The sequence below is a fragment of the Artibeus jamaicensis genome, unplaced genomic scaffold, assembly GCF_021234435.1.
Source record: "Artibeus jamaicensis isolate MK-2021 breed Jamaican fruit bat unplaced genomic scaffold, CSHL_Jam_final scaffold_916, whole genome shotgun sequence".
In the NCBI taxonomy this organism is placed as follows: Eukaryota; Metazoa; Chordata; class Mammalia; order Chiroptera; family Phyllostomidae; genus Artibeus; species Artibeus jamaicensis.
This window is the reverse complement of record NW_026522059.1, coordinates 51,719,793-51,735,764: the sequence shown is the minus strand read 5'-3', so window position 1 is coordinate 51,735,764 and position 15,972 is coordinate 51,719,793. Positions and strand designations below refer to the sequence as shown.

The following is a 15,972-nucleotide window of genomic DNA, read 5'->3' as shown; positions in this document are numbered from 1 at the left end:
ATGTATTTTAGAAAATAAATGTATGTACTGAAAAAGTGTATTACATGGTTTGGACCAATGGTTCTTAAACTTTAGCCCAGTATTGCTAAATCAGTATTGCCCAGAGGACTTATTAATTTGGGATGGAGCCTCATGAATTTGCCCTCTAATAAGTTTGATGCCTCTGGTCCTAGACAACATTTTGAGAATCACTGGTTTAAACAAAGTTTTTTCACTTTTCTCTAGGAGGGAAATACTTTAATGTTATCATAGAGCTCTGAATCCTTAATTTTGACTATAACTGTTTTTAATATGTGAATTATAATTGGCAATAGAGGAACACAATACAAGGAGGTATCTTGTAATTTTAAAAAGTGCTTATGGTTATAGACAAAGGTTGTAAGTTCGAAGATTCCCTGTTACCTCTGTCTCCTCTAAGACTGTTTTATATATATATTTTTCAATTTTTAAATTATATAACTCATACTTCTCTGCCAGAGAAGATACCACTTCTCTGGAATGCAGGGTCTTAAGATTTCTCCTTCATTTTCAAATTCTAGCCCTACCCCAGAAATATTACCATATTCCCAATTAACTAAATTTGTTTTCTAAAGGAAATGCTGATGTGTTGTTTTTGTTTTTCAAACAGAGAAAAGTAAGTACAGTAAAATGAATTCTCTTTTAGAGAGGATATATTTGGTTTGTTGGGGGGCAGGACAAGAGATGATGGACTTATAACTGTAATGACAATAGTACAAGGAAATAAAATTGCAAAACAAAATAGTTGCATATATAGTAGGATTTAGTTCTGGATTTTTCCCAGACATAGCAGGTCAAATGAAAGATATAAGGGAAATCTTTTAGGTCTCACAGACCAGACTTGGCACTGTAAATTATACCAAGGCCTATTATGCAATACACCTGTTTGCAAATAACTATAAATAGGTAATCTAAAGTTAACCTGGGCAATACATGGAAACCTCCAATGCTGAGGCTGAAGAAAATATGCAACAACTCTAGCATGCCTATGGGAAATGTGAAATCCTAGGATGGTGACAGTAGTTTATATGAATTTGATTTACCTTAATCAGCACTTGTTACTGACTTATGCATTGACATAACAGAGCATTTCCATATTACAAGGTTCCTGCCTACACGGTATTCTGTATTCATGAAGTATTCACTTTATGTGTTTTCTGCTTAATATTAAAATGTAAGAAATCTGGTAATGAAGAAGTGAGTTATTACAGCAAGTTGTATTATTGCTGCTGCAAGGGCCAGACTTGCTGCAACAATGAACTGAGAACTCTAGGAGTAAATTGTCTATAGGCTGTCTAAATTAAGGTCTAACTATATCTCTCAATAATTCTAGATTATGGAATAATTTTCATTCAACAAATGCAGAGTACCAACATTGTAGCAGACACTGTACTAGGTACTTGAGAACAGCAGTGAACAAATGTCCAGACTTTGTGGATTATAAATTAGTAAGAGATATACACTCAACACAAGTAAATTATACATGAAAGATGCTAAATAGAGGCATAATCATAAATGGTCTGAAGTTGGAGATGGGGTGGCACCATGAGGTTTGTGTGGCACAGAAAGATACATGGTTAATGGCATTTTTGCTGTTCAACCATTTCCCCACAAGAATAGCACTTGGTCCTATTTATTAACAAAGTACTTATTTAAAGAACCTTATTAAAAATGACCAGTGTTGAACGTTAATGCAGAGGGAGAAGAGGAAAAATGCCCCAGAACTCTGAAAAATTCCTATAGCAGAGTAAATAAAGACATTAATGAAGAAAATGGTAAAGGTTATAGCAGTTGTTTAACATTGGCTATTTTTCTCACTTAACCATTCCTACTTACTTTGCTTATGGTGAGATATTTTCATATGTTAAAATTCCTGCTTGGAATAATTGAAAGGTAATCCTATAAAATTGTTATGTGACTCCATAACAGTTAGGAGTGCCCTGGGATCAGGCAAGGAGCCAAAGAATCCATAACCACCGGCCCTAATACAGAAGGCAGATGAATAGAGATTTTGCAATTAACAGCTAAACGTCCATGGGATTTGCATTTATATTTCAAAACCAAATAAAGTTCTTGAGTTGAATGGCACTCCACCTTAACAGCAATTTTGTCTTGTTTGCAAATTATTTTGTGATTTCAGCTTTGACACTGCTTGCATGTTCTTTCATAAATATATTCAACACTTGCACATAATTAACTATGGTGGGAAACCAACCTGGGCTTCAAGGATGTTGTAACCAATTCTAATCTACCTTTTGTAACCTACAAACTCAGGTAGCCTGCCATCACTGCTAACACATGTGAAAATCAAGACTGAATAGAATTCAAGCAATGCAACCCTACCAATGGCTGGAGGGAGACATACACATAAAGAGTAGTGAATAGGAAAGCCCCAGAACATTGGCACAAAAATTACAGTAATTATGAGAACACACTTTGCCTTTTATGTATATTACCACTCACTCTTAAATGTATGAACAGCTAGTTTACTGACTAGGTTCACCGGGGCAACATTTTCCCAGCTCTCCTATCTCTTTCCCTCTTCTCAATTTTCTATCCCTGTTCCTCAAAAAGCTTTCCTTCTGGTCATGGTCTATGAGATGTTTACTCAAACCAAGAGAAGCTTCCTTGGTACACCGTCTTCACCGATCACAAGTACTCAATTTGTGGATGAACACGCGTTTGCCGTGGGACCAACAAGCCCAAACCTGGAATTAGGCCGAGAACCTGGGCTCTGGGGGCAGATATTCCCGAAGGCAGCTTAAAAGCTACGGCCACCGAGGGAAACGCGCGGAAGCATTACACGTGACGGCGAAAGCATTAACAACTGTGGTGGAGAAAATTGCTCAAGATACAGTTTTGATGAAAATCCTTGGCTTTTCACGTACATCGGTGAGCAGTCTTTACAACCGCCTCCACAGAGTTAATGGGAGGGGGGGAGGACCACGAATCTGCTCCAACACCAACAGACCGCGTCCCGGAGCGCTGCAAAAACGATCCCTCCGAGGCAAAGACTCCACCCACGCCGCAGGGCCACTACGCTGACAGCTTACAAACTCCGGGAAAGGGACTCCGAGACTAAGTTCCTGCTCTCGCGGGGTCTGTCCCAACGATCCCCGTCAAGACCTCGCGTTGTTTGGTGCTGTGGGAGGAGCTATCCCAGAGGGGGCGGAGCCGGAATGGGGCGTCCCCAGGCCTTGTTGACTTCGGTGTCCTCACGGAGAAGGCCTGAGCGGTTGTGTTTCTTTGCGCATGCCCAGGTCTCCGAAGGCTCCTCAGTCCTGTCTGTCGGACTTCCTCCGCTCCCGATCGCGGAGCCGCCCCTCAACGCGGCAGCTGCGGCGGCAGCAGCGGGCTGTGCGTCCGTGTTGTGGCGGCGGAGGCAGTCAGCTGCCGGGGAGCTTGCCAAGTCCTAGTGGCTGACCCTACGCTTTGCTGCAGCGGGCCGCCACTGCACAGGTAACACCGCCGCCGTTGGGCTCCGGGTCCTGCGGGTTAGCACGTCTCAAGTGCTCCGGTGGGGTGGGCTGCAGGGTGTTCCGGGAGGTCGGGAGCCCGGGGGCGGAGAGTTGCGGGGGTAGCGTCCAGGGAGTCCTGGGGTTCGAGGGGGCTGGGAGGTCGGGGCGGGGAGGGAGGGAGGGAGGGACGGTCCTGCAGCGCTGACTGGCTTCGGGACGCAGGCTCCGCTTGGCTGCGGTTCTCACACACCCGCGGGCCCTTTAGGGCCTGTTCAGATCCACCCCGTGACTTAACTGTTGTTTTGATTTTTGAAGGAAGAGAATCCAACCTACGTAGGCTTGGGGAAGCCTTGGGGGCTGGGGCTGGGAAGGGATTTAGAGCAGGCACCGGCGTTGTCTTACTTTCTGTTTTGTTTGTTTGCTAGAGCGTTTACTACTGTTTAAGTATGGTGCTGTTTAAGTAGGGTATTTCAAACACCGGCATAGAGAGGATCCGTGAGTAGAAAAGCCAGAGGGAGTAATTTTGCAAATCTAATGCATATTTTAACTTGTAGTATTGTTTTTGTATGTCCTTGTTTTAAAGTTAAGAAATCGTAACTATATTTAAAAAATTACAAATTAGAAGAATATGGGTACAGAGGGGGAAGTGTGGTTTTACCAACATTTATTTTTGCCCAATTATTATTACCATTCTTTAAAATACAGAAGTTGTGTGTGTGTGTGTGTGTGTGTGTGTGTGTGTGTGTGTTTTAAGGAAAACAGTCAAGCAGCCAGACAATGAAGACATCGCTTCCACCTTTTACTACCCAGGGTAACCAGTCTTCACGTGTACTGTTTAGCCATTCAGGATTTTTCTGTGCATACAAGGTTTTAAAAGCAAAATTGAGAACATGTATAGTGGTTTTTATTAGCCAACAATATTCACAGATATTCTTCCATTTTATTATGTAACTTCATTCTTTTGAAAAGCTACATAAGTAGGGTTTTTTTTATTGCTAAACATTGTCTCCAGTCTTTCTCTAATATTTTAGCTTTTAAGTAGCTTTGGAAGAGGGCTACAAACCAGTATTTTGAAACATAATGTGGTAAAACTTTCAGAATGTCTAAGGCCAGATGGGGATACTTATTGTACATATTAGGCAAGTTGAGTAATATGTTGCCACAGAGCTTAATGGTAGTTTATGTGAGGCTTGGATGACTTTGTAAAGTAGGTTACTAAAATAGTTTACTTTTTGTTCTTAAGTGTATTTTTCAAAGTAAATTTAAGTCTCATATGGTCAGTTGAAAACAGATTTAATTCCTTAAACATGAACTGGCTCGTTTGTGAAGAAGAGGTAAAGTGGAAGGCCAGAGAAGTTTGTTATATCATGCAGGTTAAAAAGAAACTCAGAAAACAGCCAGGGATTAAATATTTTTATAGTAAACCTCAGGGAGTAAGGTATAAATGGAAGAATGATAACTACACTGCTTACTATTAAATAGATAGAAAGCTAGAACTCCCTATTACATTTTGTATTTCTCCGTGCAAAAGAGCTGGGGACCTTTGTTGATTGAATCATAGAATTGTATTTATTAAAAACATACTGCGTGTTCATCTTGGTACTAGTTTTCAGGGAAAATATGAACTGTTTTTTACTAGAACTGAGTAAGGTCATCACAAAGAACAGTCTCGTTCTAACTAAACATGTGTAGCCTGAACTCTTAGGCTCATCATTGGAGCGTTCGTTTTATTATTTGGGAAACTGTTTTTAAAAGGAATCAAAAACATACATGGCATTTTAGTTATGGTTGCTGGTAATATGTTTTTCCTTATGTATTTTCACAACATTGTAGGGGATATTCTCCCTATTCTACAGATTAATAAACTAAGGCTCTAGATTCCACTGCCTTTTTAATGGTGGTGACTGCTCTAGATTGAGGCATACTTAATCCTGTGTTCTGCTCTGCCATGCTGTTGCCCATTGATGAAGACTACCTTAGAAAATTTCTTGTTTTTGGTTGGAAATGTTCTAAATAAAGACATGAATATAATCATACACATTGAAAAAGAATCCAAAGGATAGTGTGAAACTCAAATAATCCTTTTAGATGAGGTTTCTGGTGGTGTATTACTAAAATATTAAATTCCTTGAGCTGATGCCATTAGCCAAGAAGATGGAGGATTGTGTTACTTCAGTCACTCTGCTTTAAAATTGCCTTTTGTTGTTAGTCTCTTTGATAAACTCTTTAAGAGGCCTTCATTTTGTTATCCCGAACCAATAGATTAAAAATTAAACGGTTTACTTGCAAATTTAATAATTCTTCCCTCATTTCCTTATTTATATTAATGACCTTAAATATTTTCTTAGGCTAAAAATCAAAGATGATATTTACTTTTCCACCCTCCCCTTTTCTCAGAAATATTTTTTTGTCATTTATTTCATTGTGGTACCTGATTCTCCTTCCTTTTCTCCATTTTCCCATCAACTAAGTAATTTTAATCCCTTTGCCTCAATTACCATTAACAGGAGACATTGCTAATTTCTAGGTTTTGCTATTCATTATGCATACTGTTACCAAATTAATTGTTCTAAATGCAACTTTGATCATGTTTTCCCTGCCAAACAGAAACCAACAAAACAGAAAAACTCCAACACTAATTGTTTCTTATGACAGCCATTGTCCTGAATGTTTTGTTCTCATTTGGTCCTCATAATAATTCAGTGCTGTAGATACCATTATCCCACTTTACAGGGAAAAATTAAGACTTGGTGAGCCTAAAGGAATTGCTAGTAGGTAGAAGAAGTGGCAAGTGAATCCCAAGCATGTCTTAATTTCCAACTGTGTTCTTTTTTCTTTTTTTTAAGATTTAAAAAAAATTTATCTTTAGAGGGGAAGGGAAGGAGAGAAGGAGAAAAATATCAATGTATGGCTGTCTCTTATGGGTCCCCTGCTGGGAACTAGCCTGCAACCCAGGCATGTGCCCTGAGAATCGAACCATGAGCCTCTGGTTCACAGGCCCCCATGCTCAATCCACTGAGCTACACCAGCCAGGGCTTCCAACTGTGTTCTTGACCATTGTACTTCCACTGAGTAGCTTCAGATCTACTGTGGAATAAAGTCCTTGCTCCTCAGTGTTGACTTTCAAAACAGCATAATTTGTCCCCAGCACTCCTTTTCAAATTTCTTTATTTTATTCAAACTTAAGTTTATACTTGTAAAGAGCGAGCTAACTTCTATACCATATATTTTTTAGAGGTCCCTCTTCTCTGTCTCCTCTTGTGTAGTTTAACCTCTTGATAACTTTCTACTCTGAATTTGTTCTTGAGAGCTCCTAACCATAGTAATTGAATTATAAAATGCTTGAAAACAGAAACCATGTCTTACCGTTTTTGTATCTCCCAGTGGATGCTCAGGACATGTATGTGAACAGATATGAAAATAATCACTGGTCACCTGCTCCTTTAATGGCATTTAAGTAGTATTTGATTTTAGTTGCTAGATGACACACACAATTGTTTGTTGGTATTTTTAATTGTGTATATATGTAACAAAATTGGATTTTTTGTTGTAGGTTATCAGATGAGTTCTTTATTTTGAGAATGATTAGTAAGTAATTATGATAAGTTTATTTAAAATTCAGTTTTATTTTTCTATATACATACCTTGAGTTATTATATATGAAAATTCTTAATATGAATGGTTTGACATGAAATTGTTTTTTCTGCTGTTGAGTTAGACACATTTTTACATGAACTACAGTATTGTCATAAGCTCTGTGGTCTCATAGTTTCTTCTGTGCTTATATGGACGTGAAAGCGTGAAAGTATGCATACACTATAATGCCATTTTATTCTTTTTGGTGATATCAGGAAGCTCCAATTATATGGTCACCCAGAATGCCCTCACACAGATTACATGTAACTCTGCTTCCTAAAGATTCATGTGAAATTTGGACTTAACATAAATCTATAAAAGTTAATGGCTACCCTACAGAGGCTACAATTATACATTTCTCTTGTATCTGCCTTTGCAGCTTGTATTCTATTACAGTTTAGCCACTTAAAATTCTTGCTTTATTAAATAAAAATATAATCCTTGCTGTTAGGAATTGGAACTGTAGAGTATCTTGGTGATGGGGGAGACATTGGAGGGGTTTTTTTGTAATGTTAAATGCATGGTTATAAAGAAGTGAGATTGATTCTCAAGCTAATGAATTTGTCCATTTGCTCTTCACTTTATCAAGTATTGTATACTTCTGAACATAAAAGTTCTAAGCAAGTTTAAAATAATTCATTGATTTTTAAAATTAGTAATATTTTTAAAAAAGGTAATGAGGTTAAAGTGGTACAAAAAGTTTTATAAACTGAAAATGTCTCCTTAGTTTCCCACTTTCCTCACTGGGATGTAGCCATTCATCGCTGGAGTGATAGAAAAGAAACTATTTATTTGTATATAAGTAAATATGAGTAAATATCCTTTTTACACTTGTGTAAAGTTGAGGTATACTGCAAACAGTTTTTCACTTGCATTTGTCACTCACTGGGTCTCTAATATTCCATATGGGATAAAGAAATTCATTGTTTAAAAAAAATTTGTGCCTGGCTGGTGTAGCTCAGTGGATTGAGCGAGGGCCTGTGAACCAGACAATCGCGGTTCGATTCCCAGTCAGGGCACATGCCTGGGTTGCAGGCTGGTTCCCTGCAGGCCAGTTCCCAGCAGGGGATGCACGAAAGGCAACCGTACATTGATGTTTCTCTCCCTCTCTCCTTCCCTTCCCCTCTAAAGATAAATAAATAAAATCTTAAAAAAAAATTTGTGGCCTCAAAGTATTGGCTATATAATATATTATATATCTGCTGTATATAATATATTTAGCTATATTCTCTGTTGGTGGTCATTGTTTTCTGTTTTGTTTTTTGCAATTATATCCATTGAGGCAACACTGAAGGAAGAGAAGTAAAAAGTAGATCTTTCATTGTAAAGGAAAATAAAGTTTAAAGCAGAAATAGATACTTCTTGGTGGGGAATGGAATGAATTCCTTTTCTGGCCTGTTGATTAATGGGAAGTGAACAAAGAGAAGAATGGAAGATGCTTGTTAGAATCCATAGTTAGCAGTTGAATTGGAATAGTAGGGGGATGTCCATGTGGTTGGTAGTATCTCCTGTGACTAGTCAGCTGTTCTGGGCAAGGGTCAGCCGCACATGTGTTTAGACGTTCTGTGCCTAGAAGGTATACTAGCTATCTGGAAATTGGTCTCTGGGACTATAGTCTACAATATAACAGTATAATTAACCTAAGAAATCTTTTCAGGGAAGGAACTAAGATCCCTAAGTATCATCTAGAAGAAAATGTCATGACCTACAATGTCATGACCTATATTTTCTGTTAATTAATTTTTATAGTATATATTCAAAGATATGACTTAAACTATGAAATAAATGAAACTAAGAAAATTCTTCCTCTGGCAAACCTCCCCCATCCACATCTGTTCCTCCTGGTTTTCTTAGTTAATGATTTTTTAACGATGTCCTTTCAGACTTTTATATATGAACAAATATAATACATGGTAAAGATGATAAAAGAATTTTATGCAGTGAGTAGGTGATGATGGGATACGAGGTAGATAGTGAATGCTCTTTGATTCCTTCAGACCAGAGTCCTCCAAAGAGAGTATTGTATAAAGCGTAACAACTACTTAGGTTCCGGACCTGGTCTGTCAGGTCTCTTAGCAAGTCATTTCAGATTTCCCAAGCTATGCTTTTTTAAAAGTAGTTCTGTAGTGATATATTATCTTATCGTTGTCATTTTTCAGTCAGTCCTTTACAGGGGATTTGGATGGGTTTTTTTTTTGTTTTTTTTTGGTAGGTATCAAAACATAGGTTGTAGATATTTGATAGCCATGTCATTTCTTTTTATGGTGGTACTGTATATGCTGCTTAGGTCCATGTAGTGCAGGTATTTTCTTACATTGGCGTATTGGTACTAACTGGTTTCTGAACACCTGTGATTCACTTTTGGTCATTAGACCTTATTAGTCACTGTAGAAGTAATAAGTAAAAAGTTCCTTGTTTTTGCTTCTTTCCATATATAATAATAGTAGAAATTCATTGTAGAAAGACTAGAAAATATGGATTAAGAAGAAACAATATCAGGAATGTTATCACCAAGGGGTGGTATGGGGTTAGCCAAAAACGTCCATTATGTTTTTTCCCTAAAATAAGACAAATGTTTTATTTTCACCAATAACTTTATTTATTTGGGTATTTTTGAGCATGTCAGCTATTTCCTAAATTGGCTTCTAGTGGGTAGAGGCCAGGGGTGCTGCTAAACATCTTCCAATGCATAAGGCAGTCCCACAGCAAAGAATTATTTGTCCAGAATGTCAGTAGAACAAAGAAATTTTGCAAACCACTTTTGACATGTTCAGTCAGTCACAGCACCTTGTCCATACACTGAACAATTTTTTTTTGTATTTCAGTTGTGTTTTTACCTTTCTTGAAATAATAAAGTGTAATACGCTGAAAATGCTTGATTATTTTCTTCCATCTTTAATATTAAAATGACTACACAAAACTTCACCAATTTTGAAGTTTCTTTTTTTTAAATGCATGCTAACATGACAGCTGGCACAATACAGTCTAGCAAAATTATTTCCAATAAAGTTAAAGGCAAGTAAGCACTACCAGAACTATTGTACAGCAAAAAAGTGACGGAGTTCTTGGCCAACCCAGTATAACTCTAGTTAGTTCTGAGAGGTTTCTAGCCTGTTAGAAAAGGCCAGCTATATAAATCCTATTGCCATATAAGCCAAATGGATTTGGTGATAGAGGCATGGAAAATGTGAGTGCTTGAGTTTTCTCTGACTTGGATACTTTGCTAGGTAACCAAGGCTGTGGTAGGGCGTCTGTTTATTGTGTCAAGTGACTTGTACACGTGTATAGCCAGGCGCTTGGTGGTTGAGCTGGTGGTGATGGGAGCTACAAGTATGTTGGTGCATGGATCGGTTAGGACATCACTCTTTGCTCCTGGATTTATAACTCAGAGCTTTTGTTCCTGATTATGTATCATTGTATTTTTGTAGTCCATGTTTAAAATATTGACCTAAAGTTTGTTAGAAATGTTTAGGAATCCCATAGCTTAAAGAATAAACACAAATCAATTTTTGGTTTACAGTATTTAGAAAGATGGTTTATTTTACCCCTGCGACTTGTATATGGTCTGCTACTCTGTTCTTGTGTTTATCCCAGTCTCTTGATGACTAGAGTGGATTTTTAAATTCTTGGTCACCTTGATACTCAAATATAAGAGCAAATCTTGGAATGTATGATGGTAGTACTATAATTTTAGTTTTACTACCTGGAAGTGGTCTGTAATAACTTTAACATGTATTGTAAATTTCTTCCTAAAATAATTACTTTAAGTAGTTCTAAACCATTTTAATGGACTTGACTTTTTTCTGCAAATAGAATGAGTTGAATTCATTTATGAACCACAGAAATTAGAAATGAAAAAAGAAAGGTTTTTAGATTTTTCTACAGTGATTTATATAAATATATATTGTAACCATTCATGAAATTGATTTGGTTGTAAAGAAAAGGGAGGGAAATCACTGTGGACATGTGGTTGTTTATGGCTAAACAAACAAACTTTATAAGTTCTCTTTTTTTCCTTTTTCTTGTTAAGAACCTGTTCAGTTATCACTGTTTTAATAATTCCTGGTTTTATCTTGATAAGAAAATGAATGCAGTTCACACTAATAATTTATGTGTATATATATATATATATATATATATATATATATATATATGGATGTACCCACACATATATACACATATATATGGACATCTGCAGTGCATAGCTCTGGAAGGCACTGTTTACATAGAATATAGTATAATTGGTATTCCCTATACTGCTGCCGGAAAACTCACACTATTTGAGTAAATGGTGCTTCTTGGAATTGTGCAATATAAAATACTAATACCTATAGTTGCTTCAACATTTTCATATAACTTTCCATTTAATCTTCACAATCTTGTCAAAGAGATAGGTAATTATCATTATTTCCATTTTATAGATGCATGAACTAATTCAAAATTATATCCATTTTCTAAATCAACTTTCTTTTCTGTAAAATGATTTATAGTGTTTAAGGACACAGGGTTTGGTGTGAGATAGACCTAGAACTCAACCCTAGTTCTGCCTCCTAAGCAATTTAATCTCTTTCCTTAATTTCCCATCCTGGTAAATAATACTATGAGAATTTTGTTACGATTCAATTAATGTATTTAAAATAGACCAAAGATTTATGTGCATTAAGTACTCAACAGATGATAGTTGCACTAATAATAAAAGCAATATTATTTTGTGAGTCAACACTTGGCAGAGAGTGAGGTACCTAATACAATCTTGCCATCAATATTGTAGACAGGGAGAACCAGGAGTTTAAAAAAAAAAAGATACTATAGCAAGGACAGGCTGTAGAAGTACATTAGGCCCAACATAGTTTTATGTAAAATAAACTAGATTTGATTCATGTGGTCACACAATAAGAAATGAGAAATTACTGCATTGAAAGGGAAAAACAAAATTCTAAACTGTGGAGGATTTATACTGTAGCCATTGACCCTGCCGTGTGTCATCACTAATGTTCCTCATAATGATTTGTTGCCACCAAGAAATGGTTGAATTATACTGCATTTTATCTAAGACTAGAACTGTTACACTATAGAAAGACTTTCATTAATTTGTTTTTAACTTTAGAAACAGAGTTCTCTTTTTGGATATCTGTAACGTTTTTACTCTGTATAGTGCTAGGTAAACATCATTTTACTAAACTTGAATATACACATTATTTCATTTGATTCTTAAAGCTGAAATGGGGTTGATAGTAAGGTTAATGGCCAGTGGTGAGGTTAATGGTCACTGTTAAGGGCCAGTTCTGACCTCCATATGTTTGATTCTTGGCCTTTTCTCACTTAGCTCAAAGCTTATTAACAAAGTCCAATCAGTGTCTGCTTGCTTTTATATATATATATATCTGTATCTGTTAGTGCCACCTCTTGTGTAGTACATTATTCAAATCAAATCCTGCTCCTAAGTTCGTAATATTCTTCTGGCTAGTGTGTCTTTCCATTAATTTTTAGTGATGTACGGAAAGCATTTATTTACCTGCAGGGCAGTCTATTTTTAAAATAGACTCTTGAGGCCATCCTGGAAGCATACCCCATTAAGTTTTGACAATTTTGAATCTGCTACAAATATCAAAATGAAAAGTTCTGTACTATCATGTACATAATTTTACTGATGCTGAATTGAATTTTGTAAACACTGAGAATAAACTGTGTAGTAGCTTTCCACTACCCTAAAAATAAGGTAAAAAATTAAGCAGGCCTGAGCCCTAAGCATTTTTAACCTCGATGTTTATATTTAGGCCATTGTGATCTCTTACTTCTTCACTGTATTTTGAATGAAAAATAGAGATGGGATTGATTTGGGCCACAAATTAACACATTTAATTTGGATTTGTTTGATTCCCCATGGAGCAGTATTCTACTAGGGAATAAAGTGTAGGTAGCATAGTAGACAAATAATGCCCCACACAAAGATATTTATGTTTTAATTTCTGAAACCTGTGAATATTTTGCCTAATATGGCAGGAGGAGGTTAAGGTTGCTAATCAGCTGACTTTAAGAAAGGAAGTTTCCTGGATTATCCTGTTGAGCTCAGTGTAATCACAAATTTCCTTAAAAGTGGAAAGAGAACTCAACTGGATGTTGCTGGCTTTGAAAATGATGGAGGGGGTCATGAGCCAAAGAAAGATAAACACTAGATGCTCCAAAATGCAAGAGTACACCCCCGACCCCAGCCTCCAGAAAGGAACTCAGACCTGTCTGTACCTTAATCTTAGCCCAGTGAGACTTGTGTCAGACTTCTGATCTCCAGAACTATATTATTATAAACTTCTGTGGTTTTGAGCCATTAATTGTATTAATTTATTATGGCAATGATAGAAAACTAATACAGGTATGTGTATTGTGACCATTTGATTCCTTAGGCAAATGATTGCTAAGCAGTCCCTTCACCCAACAAAATAATATTAAGGTAACATTTACAAAATTGATAAAATTAGTGATACTGTGTTTAAAAAGTGGTGGCCATGAACCCTGCCAGGTAGAATTTCCTCTCCCTTTTTGCAGCATCCTCCAGGTATCTAAATTTTGGAGGCTTCTTCTTTCATAATAAAAGTGGTGTAGTGGGCGGATGACTCCAAATAGTATGAAGCAGGAGTGTCAAACTTATTTTCACCAGGGGCTACATCAGCGTTGCAGGTGCCATCAAAGGGCTGAATGTAATTTTAGAAACAAAGTGCTGAGATGCATAAAACAAGGTGGAGGGTCAGATTCAGCCTGTGGGCCTTGAGTTCGCCACCTGTGGTATAAAGGATGCCATTGAAATTAGGAGAACCACAGATATGAACACCATCATGAAGTATGTTACAGTTACAATGACCTAGTTAAAATTGATAGTGACAGAATTGGATTTTTCACTAAGAGGAAGAGAAATAATTGTAGAGACTAGCTAATTTGAAAAGTGGGGGGCTATGTAGAAGGTTTTGGTTTCAGACATACTAAATTCAAAGTGGTGTTGGGAACCTCCTCCCCTGTGAAATTAATCTGAAAATTTACTAAATGCCTTGGAAATTTCATACTAAAGGGGGATGATTTTGAATCAGAGCAGAAGAAAGGAGAAATACACAATGCCCTAAAGCCCCTGAGGCAATTTGTTGGAGGAAAATGTGGAGGCTTTGCCCACAGAGCCCCCCATCTGCCACAGATGAGAATAAGTCTACCAACACATGATCTGCTTGGGGAGGAAAGGTGGCCAATCTCTCAAAGGAGAAGGGCCAGGTGCCTGTTCTTCATTAGGCTTTTATTGGGTTCAGTTTGCACAGGAATACAGGGTATGTAGGTAAAGCTCATCAATCATTATCAGGAAGTAAGGATACTGTGCATAACATACATAGAACTATGAGGGCTTATTCTGAGTCAGGATCAGTTAGCTGAAGGGCTATAAAACTTTGGGAAACAAACTCATTTCATGGATAGACCCTTATCAGAAAATTGAGGGCTTTCTTAGCAAAGCAGGTTTCACAGGATTTTATGTGTTCTTTCTTAGGCCTGACTGCCCCCAGGAAGCTTCCTGTTCCTGCCCAGAGCTGCACTGCCCTTCTGCATTGTTTGAGGCTTAAGTCAGGTAGGGGAAGTAAGGCAGCCAAGAGATTAGGAGACTTCTTTCAAACAGAATGAGGACTCAGGCTATGTCAAAGCCGAGGGGTGAGGGTCCATCACCCCCTTTTGTGTAGCCCCCCAAGTTCTTTCCTGAGGGCCCCTTCATGACCATGCCTGTCTTAGGTTGTCCCTCCCATAAGAAATCTTACCTGTCATTTGCTAACTGGTTATCCACCTGGGGCCAAGCCGGGTGAAGTAAAAGGGGGCAGAGGTGGCACCCCTGCCAGGGAGATAAGCTTCGTCTCCTTAGTGGCTTAGGATCCCAAGATCTCTCACTCAGCCTTAGCTGTGGTGGGTTATAGCTTCTGAAACCAGGCAGAGCTGTTCCTAACAGGAAAGCAGGGACAAAATTAAGAGCTATTTAAATTGCTTTTCTGGCAAAGGGAAGTTGTTGGGGTCATTGTGCATTCACTACATGGAATCTTTGGAGAAAGAATCCTGTACTTGAAGAAGTTGTACATAACCTCTGTTCTCAGGAAAGAAAGACTATCTCTGTGCATTCACTATAAACCCCAAAATGAATTTCCACTCTAGACTCACCAGCTATAAAACAAACACACAAAAAAGGCCCTGGCTGGTGTGACTCAGTGGATTGAGTACTGGCCTGCAAACCAAAGGGTCACTGGTTTGATTCCCAATTGAGGGCACATGCCTGGGTCGCAGACCACCAGGTTCCCAGTAGGGAGAGGCACTTGAGGGTCAACCACACATTGATGTTTCTCTCCCTCTCTTTCTCCCTCCCTTCCTCTTTCTCTAAAATAAATAAGTAAAATCTCTTTTAAAATATTTGGAGAAATTACAGTTTAAGTATTGGATAAGACAAATTACTAAAAATTGCTGTCTTTGAAAGTATTTTTATTTCTGCAAGATACATATACCCCCCCCCAACCCACATTAAAATAAAACAAATGCCTTATAGAAACATAAGGCTGTATTTCTGGTAATTACCACTGTTCTTTGGTGTTCAGTGTATTTCATTTTTAGTACAGTGGCAAAGTCTGTCATTTACTGTTGCTTTCTTCCAGAATTGTTTTCTAAAGGAGTGATATAACAAGTTTATTGAATTCTTTATTGCTTGTGTATATATGGAGTTTTTCCTTTGTGTTCTGACAGGGCTAGAACGAACAGCTTTATTCCAATAAATGTTTTTTGATGGTGTTTTTCTTCTTTCAGTTTGAGATTCCGCGAATAAGAGAAAATAACCTTTAGTCTTGCTTGTTTCTGG

At 37.6% G+C, this 15,972-nt stretch overlaps 1 protein-coding gene across 2 annotated transcripts in view; it reads left to right on the top strand.

Annotated features, from left to right (window-relative positions):
• Positions 1 to 3,219: 3,219 nt before the first annotated feature.
• PCMTD1 (protein-L-isoaspartate (D-aspartate) O-methyltransferase domain containing 1) overlaps positions 3,220 to 15,972 on the top strand; it is an 85,288-nt gene continuing 72,535 nt past the window's right edge. The window contains exons 1-2 of one of the 2 annotated variants that reach the window (XM_053660825.1): positions 3,220 to 3,477; positions 14,635 to 14,712. The gene's annotated coding sequence lies outside the window, so the exon portion shown is untranslated. The remainder of the gene's footprint in view (positions 3,478 to 14,634; positions 14,713 to 15,972) is intronic. The other variant, XM_053660824.1, reaches the window with a different exon arrangement.